Below are 12,021 nucleotides of genomic sequence, written 5' to 3' on the forward strand. Positions count from 1 at the left end.
CCCTTGATTGTAGCCTGAGTCTCCTACATGGGGAATGCATTCCTTTGCTGGCACTCCAGAAGCTTGGTGGGGGGGGGGGGGGGGGCAGTGGAGCGGCACACACAGAACTTTAAAAAAATATTACAGCTTGATGTTTTAAACAATTAATATTTTCATGTTTGATAAAAAAGTTGTAAAGTGAATCAAGTTACATAAATGTGAGTAAATAGTTCAGGTGGAGAAAAAAATAATACAAGGTAGCAAAGAAACCCTTGGACTCAGTTTCCAAATTCTCTATCATTTCTAGTTTTTCTGTTTATATCATTTTTCTTAACAACAACAGTGATATTGACACCTAATGCTTTATTTTCCTTCAAATTCATACGACTTCTATATCTGTCTGTACAGCTATCTGTCCTTTTTTTTTTTTTTTTTTGAGTAAGGAGGAAGCTATTCTTTATGGGCTGGAGGGAAGGAAAAAGAAACCTACAAGGCTGCCTGCTGGTTTGTGTCCAGAGAGCTTAGTCTGGAGTCAGATAAACCTTTATCTGAAGCCCAGCTTCATTGTTCACTAATCCAGTGGTCTTGGGGAAATTATTCGGTTTCTCTGTGCCTCCGTTTCTTTCTCTGTAATATAGGGGGAACAACTGTACCTTCCTTGTAGGATTATTGAGAGGATCCGATGGCCGACGCAGACAACGGTTTAGCGTGGTTCTCAGCACACAGGCAGTACCCACTATGCTCTAGTTATTGTTTATTCTTATCATTATCAGGTTTCTAAGATGCTGCTAATTCCACAACACCTTATTTCACAATGGTTCAAATGTGAAGAGAAGTGTGTTTCAGAAGGATGGTGTGTGAAATCGCTCCAGTGAAGCTTTTGGAGTCCTTATAAATATCTTGCCAATTTGCATCATTCATTAGGATTATCCTCTTGTAATTGGTGAGATTTCCGGAGCTATCTTTGCTTCCAAGACTTCCTCCCAATCGTGGTGTTGTCTGGGGACATCTTTGGAATCATCCTCATGTCGTATGTTGGGACATGGCACTCATGGCACCCCGTTCCCATGTTCTCAGGGCTAAGCAAAGAGAAAGTGAAATGCCTTCAGTTGATCCTAGGAGTATATTTATTTCTAACCAAAGATATAATATAATGCCTTTAATCATTTTAAAAGTTTGCCTTCCTGTATCAATCCCGGCTTATTGTTTGGTTTTGTTTTTAAAAAGCAGATCCCACATCACCTTCTAGAAACATACCCATTTGTTCAGCCACTTTGGAGCCTTATAACTCTTGATAATTGCCTTTTAATTTTATTATAAAAGTGCATTACAGATGATAGTTCTAAAAGAGATGAGATTTTCCAAAAATAATACCTTTTTTTTTTTTCTCTCTCTTTTGAGAAAGAGAGAGTGAGCGAGTGTGGAGCTGGGGGCCAGAGGGGAGAGGCAAAGAGAGATGGAGATAATCTCCTGCGATGATCGTGGAGCCCAATTCTGGGCTCCATCTCATGACCCTGAGTTCATGACCTGAGCTGAAACCAAGAGTCAGATGCTTAACCAACTGAGCCTCCCAGGTGTTCCACATACACATTTTTAAAAGTGGTGAGTATGTACCTGGAGTGAGAAAGGTCAGATGAAGCAATTGGCATAATCCATCCTGATATATGTAATACAAGGTAACACTTCCTTAGGGAAAGCAACATAACAAAGATAGTTTAATCTGTCTTTTTTTTTTTTTTTTTTTTTTTTTTTTTTTGCTACGATGAAATCATGCCTAGTCTTTTCCAGTTTCTCTAATAAGGGTAGAGGCTCAAAGTGGATGCCCAAGTTTACTGGATGGAACGCAAAACTCAAACACGCTCCATTCCCTGCCTCCCCCCCTCCATTCCAGTACCACACATTGGATTTCAAAAAAAAATTCTATGAGAAAGGAGATGGAGAACATTATTCAGTCAAGGATTCATTCATTCATTGTGTAATAATTCCACAAATAACATTAAGAATCTTTTGAGTGCCTTGCACAGGGCAATGATTGCTAAGGTTTGCTGTGTGTACAATGTTACATCATGGAATGGAAATGCCTATGTGAGATACAGACCACTCCCCACCCCACCCCCCATTTTACAGATGGAGGAACACACTGCTTTTCCTACTGAAACAAGCTTGCAAGAAATGAGTAACTCACTCATTTGGATGGCAGCACCATAGTTTTATTCTAGTACAATCTATGATATTCTCATTTTTTCTCCCTTTCCCCTTCTTTCTTCTTCAGGTTATTATACAAACCATTATGGATCCCCACCTATCGAGTCCCACACAGAGTCCCTCTAGGATGGATCCTGAGACCTACTATCTTCTCATTCTAGACTCTTTCACTGGTGTGCTTCAACTCTGAGACACCGATGTGGGCATCACCTCACATTCTGATATTTCTAGCCCAAGTCTTTTCTCTCAGACCTTGCTCCAGGCTGACACCTGTAAGTCTCAAGGCCAGCTAAGACTCAACACTTTAAAAGCTTACTTCGTTGGGTCTCACCCCCACCTACCCTGGCCCAAACCTGATGCTTTTCAGAGATGCTACTTCGCTAAATGGTATCCCCATCCCTCTGGCCAGGCAAACTGGAAACCACACTCGCTCTTGACACCTTTGTCCTCCTCACCTCGGGACTTGTAATAGATTCCTGTAGATCTCCATGTCCACCACCCCCATCCTTTTACCTCATCTCTGTCCCAGAAAATGGCACTGCCCTCCTCATTGTTCTTCCTGCCTGGTCCCTTTCCAACCCGTTCTCCACACATCAGGCAGAGTGAGATTTCTCCGAATGCCAGTCTGCTGGTATTGTCCTGCCCATCTTCAAATTTTTCAGTGGGATGCCATGGATCTGATAACAGACCAATATTCTAACATGGTTCCAAGCCTCTTGTATGCATCCTGTCTCATGATTCTTTGCCCTTTGATGTCTGCACTTGGGCCACCCTGATTCTCTGTCGGGTCCTTAAATGAGCCACCTTCATCCACGTGCAAAGCCTTGCCAAACTGCCGATGGCCTGAAAAGCCACCTCCATCCCAAAGTTTATGGCCATCATGTCTCTGTTTCCTTTATTTCTCAGCTCAGATACCACTTCCTCACTGAAGCTTTTCTTAATTTGCCATACCGATCAGGTCAGTACATTTTAGGCAAAACACTTTAAGTAATTGGTGCCTACAAACTTATCTGTGCATTTATTCAGTTAATATCAGTTATCTCTACTAGAAGATAAGCTGGTGAGAACAAAGACCATGTCTCTATATTTACCATTACGCCCTCCTATGTCTAGCGTAGAGCCTGGAGCATAGTAATAGTTGAATACATATTTGAATAAATACACTGTGATGAGGTACAATAGGATAATTACATGATTAAACTATCTGGTGTTCTGGTCATTGGTGAAAAAAACCATCTCTGCCTCTAGAGTAGGGATTCTCAAATGTTAGTAATGATCAGAATCACCTGGAAACCTTACTGAACCTGCTGGCTCCCACCCCCAGCTTTCTGATTGAGTAGGTGTGGCTGTGTCAAATCTTTGCATTTCTGATGAGTTCCCTGGTGAGAACTGTTGCTGCTGTTCTGGGGACCAGACTTTGAGAAACCGTTGTACTAGCCCATATAAATTTTGGAATATACTTCTTATAGTTTTGGGAGATCATCCCTTCTTTTTTTTTTTTTTTTTTTTTTTTTTTTTTTTTTTTTACATAACATCCCTTCTTCATCTATTGCACTAGGCACAGCCTACAGGAATGGTTATTGGATGCTACAGGAAACGGACAGGTTTGCTCTTCCTTGTCATTTCTAGCCCTTCGGAGAGTCTCCCATGTTGCAACAGCCATGCCTGGCATCATCAGGGATTCGGTTTCCAGCAGGGATTTACTCACTAGCAGGGCTCTCCTGATTCTCAATGGGGACAAGTGCCTGCAACTGAAACTAAAATGGGGAGGGAGGGCAGGGAGGCTTAGGTTTCAAACATCTTTCACTGAGGAATTAGTTATAAAGAGACACACAACAATAAAGGCTGAACTGAGCCCAGACACCGTCATTCACAGCAAGCTTACCCTCTGAAACTGGCTGTACGCCAGCTTGCAGCCAGGTGCCTCTCTTGGATCTGAGTCAAGTGCCCTGCGGCCACCTACGGAGCACTCAGGTAGGATCCTGAAAGCCCCTCACCTCCATCTGCCCTGCTTGATTACTGTTTCAGGTCCCACCAAAGGACTCCCAGCTGGCTGGCTGGGGTCCAGCGGCTCGGGCTCGCCCATCACATCATCTGTGCCACCATGGGGAGGATGGGAAGGACCGTCAGGAGAGAAATGACAATTGGGCCACCTTCTGTGCTTGGAGCTCACCTCAGAGAGGTATTGTTTACACATGATTAGAGTGTTTATAGCTTATTATCCTGGGCCTAATGGCTGCAGAAAGAAACAGGAGGGCCAGACCATCAAAGCTAAGATACAGGTTTTAATAAGACACAAAACGAAATAATAGGACTTTCTGGGAGGAGATGGGGTGGAGTGGCATAAGATCATCTGTACATAGAGAAGGGCATTTATAACATGTCCTGCAAGCAGATGAGCTCACTGGCACCACACACGGATGATGATCAAGTGCAATTCAGAGGGAGGACACTGTTTGCCCAAAGGGCATGTGTTTGAGCACATGCATGTCTAGCTGAATTGGAGGCAGAGGATTTGTGCTTGTTTTATTAAACATTTGAAAGTACCTAGTGTGGTGGTCATGTGAGTGCCTCACAAGCACTCCGCTTCAGGCAGGTAATTGACCAAGGGCCCAGCTGCTGTCCTGAATTCTGTGGAAATTCTGCATTTGTGTCACAGCAGCCAGGGAGTATGACAGCAGAAGCCATGCTAAGGCATACCCTTCCACCTCCCTCCCCCACTCCCTCCCCCCACTAGGAAACACACAACTCCTCTGCTGGCTCCCTCTGGCTTCAGGTCATTTCAGTGGGCTTCTAGAACCTCCTTAATATTGTATGGAAGTCTAAGATGCTTCTACCCAACCATCATTCCCTCTCTCCTTCACTTGGGGTCAGGCCCTCATCGCAGACTGATGGGTTTGCCAGACTTACTGGCTCCTCCCATTCTTCTCACTGACATTACCCCTAATATTCTTTCACAGTTTCTTCTTTGCAGAGGATCCTAGTAAAACGATAGGGCACAGGGTATTTATTCTTCACCCTGGTGAAGAAACAGGACTTTCACTGAAAGGGGTGGATTGAGGTTCAAAAAAAATGGAGATGTTTCTTCTGTCCCTTGGTCCAGGGCCTCATTATCCACATCATCTTCCAGGATTCTCTGCTTTCTACCATCTGTTAAGTTCCCCTCTCCCAACACACGCACATGCACGCAGTTGTTCTCTAGAGGGTCTTCAACAAAGGTCATCATCCCAGGAGAATACTTTGGCATTCAAGATCCCCTACATTCATGACCCCTTTTTATTCTTCTCTCCCACCTCAAATGGCAATCTAGCATTTCTCAAAACCACCCACCATAGGAAAGGTCATCCTTCAGGTTCTAGCCTGAAAGCCTACTCTACTTGTGGAGTCATTAAGTACAAAAAATGAAATAAATAACCTATGAATCCTATGATGAATATATACTATTTTTCCCAATTGCTTTTTTATCTGGTAGGCAATTGTGTACAATTGTTATGAATCAAGAAACGTAAGTCAGATGCTGTGTTGCCTTAGGAATCTTAATCAGCGTCTCTGGGCTTCCATTCTGTCATTTGAGATGATGACATTACAGAGCTATTGTGAAAATTATAGAAGATAATATTATATATGTGAAAAGTTTGCATAGGGCCCTATACCCTTTAATGGCCTATTGGGTGCTTAGTGTTATTATTACAAAAATAGTTATGGTAAAGAAATAGCACATGGTGATTCCAATCCTTAGCACATGGTGTGATACATAAACAGGGCTTAATAAATATTTGCTAGGGCTGCCCGGGTGGCTCAGCAGTTTAGCGCCGCCTTCAGCCCAGGGCCTGATCCTGGACACCCAGGATCGAGTCCCACGTCAAGCTCCCTGCATGGAGCCTGCTTCTCCCTCTGCCTGTGTCTCTGCCTCTCTCTCTCTGTCTCTCATGAATAAATAAATAAAGTCTTTAAAAATAAATAAATATTTGCTAAATGAACATCCTTTACGATAAGGCTTCTCAACCTCAGCCTCATTGACATTTTGGACAGGATAACTCTTTGTTTTGGGGGTTCTGTTCTGTGCAGTGTAGGACATTTAGTAACATCCTTGGTTTCTACACACTAAATGCCAGTAAAAACCCCTATGCAAGTTATGACAACCAAAATGTCTCCAGACATTGCCAATGTCCCTTGGGTATAGGGAATGTCCCCAGTTGAGAATCAACAGTTAAGGTAGAATTAACATAGCCCCTAAACCTCAGCAGCTTAAAATCCAGTAGGGAAGCTATCCCAGATTATTTCAGATTTAGGTTTAATTTTCCATGTCCTGTGACAGAACAAAATACTGAATGTTTGAAGAGCACAGAGAAAGGTATTGGCCCATTTTGGAGGATTCCGGGGTAGTTTGCTTCCCATAAGCTCAGGCTCATGCCAATTACGGCCTATTACATTGACCTTTACAGATGATATGGACTCATTAGGTCAATCTGAACTCATGATGAGATCTGGCTTGGTTTCTAGCTCTGTGGTTAGAGTGTGTATTCCAGCTTTAATATTTTAGAAACGGACAATGTGAAAATAATAAAAGGAAACCATATTTGGGATGAGGATGGGAGGCCGGCAGGGGGAGCTCTCCTACCTAGCACTCAATTGAAGACCCAACAAGAAGAGATAGACCTTGCAGGTGGATGGATACTGCTTTACCCTCACTACTATCCCAGCGGGAGGAAGAAAGACTTTCCTTCTCCCCTAGCAACAGCCCAGCCAATGAGAGCGTGTTACAATTCAGGCAATGAAAAGCCACCATACTTCCAAGGCCCAGTTTACACCAATGGCCTTTTTGTTTACAACAGCCTTCCCAACATCCCCTTTCCTTTGTAAAAGTGGTCCTCTGTGTGCTCCGGATTTGCCTCTGGTTTTGCCTAGCTTAGCTTTTGCTCATTGCCGTTGGCTGCTAGTCCCAAATAAACCCACTTTTGCAGGTAACATAACTGGCTGTTTTCTTTCTTTTCTTTCTTTCTTTCTTTCTTCCTTCCTTCCTTCCTTCCTTCCTTCCTTCCTTCCTTCCTTCCTTCCTTCCTTCCTTCCTTCCTTTCTCTCTCTCTCTCTCTCTCTCTTTCTTTCTTTCTTTCTTTCTTTCTTTCTTTCTTTCTTAAGATTTTATTTGAGGGAGAAAGCATGAGTGGGGGTTGGGGAGGGGCAGAAGGGGAAGCAGACTCCCTAGGGAGCAGGGAGCCCCACTAGGGGCTGGATCCCAGGACCCCAAGATCATGACCTGAGCCAAAGGCAGACGCTTAACCAACTGAGCCACCAAGCACCTGGCAGTTTTATTTCAAAGTTTAGCAACAACAGTAACACTTTTTTTGCCTTATGCCTAAATTGAAGATTAATATTTCTGCTTTCTAAGGGACATGGCACTCTCCAAAGCCTGAGGAAATCACTCTCTTTTCAGTGTCTTTTGACTGGGTCAAAAGACTCGGTCAGCAAAAGGAGTCTGAAACAGCTGCGCTTCTGGTAGGTGCCCTGCTCCACTGATGAGAGAAGTGAGGGATGGACAACTGTTATTTCTCCAGAGCACATCGGTGAGTTATTTGATATGCTAAGATAGGCCTGGGTCTGGACAGGGAGTGGAGGCTAGATAGTTTGCATAAAAAGCAGGGCAAAGGAGAAGAGGGGAAAGTCTGGGTTTATGGAGACCTCCAGCAACATGGTGGGTGGCCTGATGACTTGTAAGAAAGGGATATCTGATACTGCCCTAAATCAGTTTAAACTCTGCTGTAAACCCATTTGATGGTGGTGATGGTTGCACAATATTGGGGATGCACTTAATGCCACTGAATTGTACACTTTCAAATGGTTAAAAAGGTAAACTTTATGTCGTATGTCCTGGTGATGGTTAATTTTATGTGTCAACTTGACCGGGCTGAGGGGAAGCCCAGATGACTTGTAAAATATTATTTCTGGGTGTGTCTGTGAAGGAACAGATTAGCATCTGGATAGGAAGTCTGAATAAAGATCACCCTCACCAATGCCTGTGGGCATCATGCAATCCTTGGAGGGCCTGACCAGAGCCAAACATCAGAGGAAGGGCGAATTCATTCTCCCTACTTGAGCTGCGACACCCACCTTCTCCGGCACTTGGATTCTCGGGCCTTTGAATTCAGACCAGAACTACACCAAGGGGCTCCCCTGATTCTCATTTCTTCGGGCTTGGACTGCAGCCATAGCACTGGCCTTCAGCTTGCAGAGAGCACACCATGGACTCCTCAGCCTCCATAATCAGGTGAACCAATCCCTGCTCAGAGCTATGCTCCTATATACATGCAAAGTTCCTATTGGCCTTGTTTCTCTGGACTAAGATGGTATTTCACTAGAACAAAAAAAATAAAGAGTATCTGAGTCTCCATACTTTAGTAACAATGGCCATGCCCTGTCTTGAGTGGTTTGGGACAAACAAGGCATGGTGCTCTTTGTCTGGTCGAGGCAGGACAGAGAGGAGAGGGGAAGATGTGAGAGTTGGTGACATGGAGAGTTTGGCAGGAGCCAGGGGTCATGTGAGAAAGAACATGTCTAGGAAGTCTCCCAAGTTCTGGCAAGGTTGCTAGATGTCCAATAGTACAAGGGATCTAGGGCCACTCTTTATGTTCACATTTTAAGGAACGGGGTGAATTCAGTCATCAACCGGCATCCATAAAGATGGAGTTTAAAAGGTTCAAAAAGACTGTAATCTATGTTCTAGCTTAGAGCTTATCAATTGCTATTTATGGTACTGATCTCATGGGTGCTGTTTTAAGGGTCAAAGGAGTTAAATAGCTCTACAAATTTAATGCATATCAATTTTTTAGAAGATTTTATTTATTTATTTATTTATTTATTTATTTATTTATTTATTTGAGAGAGAGAGAGAGAATGCACAAGCAGGGGGAGGTGCAAAGGGAGAGGGAAAAGCAGACTCCCTGCAGAGCAAGGAGCCCGACATGGGACTCCATCCCAGGACCCTGGGATCCTGAGCTGAGCCAAAGGCAGACACTTACCTGACTAAGCCACCCAGGTGCCCCTAATTCATACCAGTTTTTGATGTCTGATGCTACCTTTCCACATACTGTTCCTTCCCTTTGTATCTGTTAATTGTTTACTGGTCATCATATTACATCCATTTGATAGTTATTGACTTTGGTTTTTGTTCTTTTAGTTTTTATCCTTCTAAACTTCCTCCTCCCTCCCACATGCCTGATTTTTATCTCTCTCAATTCCTTTCCCTTCTCATTTAAGTATATAAATGCCATGTTGGGTCTGACCTGTGACTTTCCTGGGTGAGCAATCTGACATGCAGGGATAGCCCATGTAAATTATGAAGGTCCTTTTTGGTGTAATTCTGAAAGTTAGCAAAGAATGCCAAACGCAGCCCATTCCCAGCTGAGCTGTGGTCCAGTCAAGCCTTCAGGGCTGGCTACCAGACATCTGGTGGGCTCCAGGAGTACCAGGCTTTCACTTCCCACATGAAGACTCCCTGAAACTGAAGCTACTGCTGGCATGATTGGGATTGGGTTGTACCCCCGAGACCAGTGCCTTACGCTCCCCAGTAAAGACTGTGTTTCCACCACCACCACTTATTCAAATTTTGTCAGCTGGTAATTTCCTAACTTCTTTGTTCATTGGATAGTCTTACTTTCATTTTCCAGTTTAGGAAACTATTTTGCAGAGTACTTTGATGCTTATTTTCTTTCAGTGTTCATGATGCTGGGCTCACTACCAAGTAAGCAATCAATTAGTGGGAGTACCTTTCACCGTCGCTGTTGTCATGATTATTCATTTCTTAACCAAACTGGAGTCTCTCTCTGCTACAGTGGGACTTTCTGAGATATATGTATGCCTTGTGCTTCTATTTTCCTAGTTTCTACATCATTAATTAAGCATAGTATCCTTCATATGCAAGATTGAACTCTAAATTGTGGCTCTTAGGAAAAGATGGAACCTTGTGAATCTAATGTTTGTGGGTGCATTCCCTGGGTGTGAGAGTGATGGTATCCATAAATGTATTTATGCAACCTGTGTTCATTGGGCACTTACCTTTTGCGTGGTCTGAGACAACACCTGGGCTCCCCACCTCCCTTCCCCATTATAGGGGCAATGATACAAGTGTCCCCGTTGCTGCCATGATTTGGATTTTTTGTTTGTCTGTTTTTAAGATTTCATTTATTTACTTGAGAGAGAATGAGTATGTGCAGTGGAGAGAGGGGCAGAGAGAATCGCAAACAGACTTTGCTTTGAGCGTGGAGCCCAACCCATTGCTCGATTTCACAACCCTGATATCATGACCTGAGAGGAAATCAAGAGTTGGAAGCTTAACCCACTGAGCTACCCAGGTGCCTCATGCCATGATTTGTTATACCTCAGCTCTCTCATAACAAAGGGGATTCTAAATTTTTACTAAGTGTGTTATGTTATATTCCTTGGATGGATTATGTCCCAACCATTCACACTGGTGGTGCAGGGAATCTTAATACCTGCAACATATTCGATATATGTACTACTAGTCAAACAAAGCCGTGCACAAGTGTATCCAACACAATCTCAACTATATAAAATGGCACTTATAGCCGGAAGATACTCTGTAATCTGTGGTCATCTTTGAGGGGCGGATAATGAATTATTCGGATTCTTTCATTTCATTTTTCTGTATTTTTCAAGACTTTCAAAAGAGAGCTTGTACTGGCACTTATTACTATTTTTTAATTAAGTAATTTCTTCAGTCCCTCTGCAGAAGGCCTACTTTGCCATTTCCAAAATGTAATGTGGCAATTTATCTGCTTTCTTTGTTGAGGGGGGGGCTGTTTTTGTTTTGTTTTTGTCTGTATTCTCTTTATGTGCTTTGAAACTAAAGAAGTGTTTTATAATTAAAGCAGTGTGTTCAAAGCTGTGTGTGTGTGAGAGATCTTTCATTTACTGTACAGTGAACTCATTGAACAAAGCAATATTTAGGCAATTCTGAAAAGATTTTTTTTTTTTTTTTTTTTTTTAGGCATGAGGGAGCATGGGGTGGGGGGAGTTTCAATTGTAATGATTTTCCTCCGTGTCATTTAGCAGTTTTCCAGGGCTTTTCATTATGGCAGCGCTGGGCCATTTGAGGTACTTGCTTTCTAATCAGCCCTGGATGCCTTCCAGTGAGCCTGGGCGGAAATTCACCGGGCACAGGGTTTAATTGGGGCCACCCACCATGGAAGCGCTTCCCCCCTTTGTCCGGAGAGATGGAAGCTCTTAACGTAATGCACATAAAAACGTCCAGTATTGCAGGGCAGGAGCAAGCGGGCTCTGATGTCCCGAGGCTGTTATTATGTCCCAGTTTAATGTTAGGTTTTCAAGGAGGCTCCATCCAATCACGGGGGATGCGAGAACTCTACAGAAAGAGAGCAATATAAAGTATTAGGTTGCAGTCTGAACACAACCCCTGATGTTTGGAACCTCTCTAAATAGATCCCAGACTGCTTTAAAAATAAGAAATACCCCCTCTCATCCCTTCTCCTATAATCCCTCTGGCACCTTGGATTCCTTAAATTAATTCGTTGCAAAAGCCGGTTGAGTTCCAATAATTGGTTTTAAATGATCTGCCTCTTGAAATTGTGCCTTGCAGTCTAGTGGAAACACCAGCCTCAAGCGCGGTGGGGCCAAGTCACTATGCAGCTTCTGGAAACAAATTGCCTGTGTAATGGGGTGCAGGCTCCATACAGCACTCCCAGCAGGATGGTGATTGTGTAACTAGGGAAGGCAGGGTGTCTACAAGGCCAGATCATGGTGGTGTTTTGGATGATGCAGATAAGTCAAGGGAGCTGTGACCTCTTTGCATGCTTAAAATTG

General features: G+C 43.4%; 1 long non-coding RNA gene across 2 annotated transcripts; it reads left to right on the forward strand.

Annotated features, from left to right (window-relative positions):
• Nucleotides 1-6,868: 6,868 nt before the first annotated feature.
• On the forward strand, nt 6,869-9,068 carry LOC111096126. Of its 2 annotated transcripts, none has more exons than XR_005358937.1 (3): nt 6,869-7,148; nt 7,574-7,748; nt 8,145-9,068. It is a non-coding gene; the product is annotated as an uncharacterized LOC111096126 (long non-coding RNA). The 2 variants fall into 2 exon arrangements; XR_005358938.1 differs by having other exon boundaries at nt 7,619-7,748.
• The last annotated feature ends 2,953 nt before the right edge of the window (nt 9,069-12,021 follow it).

The sequence above is a fragment of the Canis lupus genome, chromosome 5 (genome assembly GCF_011100685.1).
Source record: "Canis lupus familiaris isolate Mischka breed German Shepherd chromosome 5, alternate assembly UU_Cfam_GSD_1.0, whole genome shotgun sequence".
Lineage (NCBI taxonomy): Eukaryota > Metazoa > Chordata > Mammalia > Carnivora > Canidae > Canis > Canis lupus.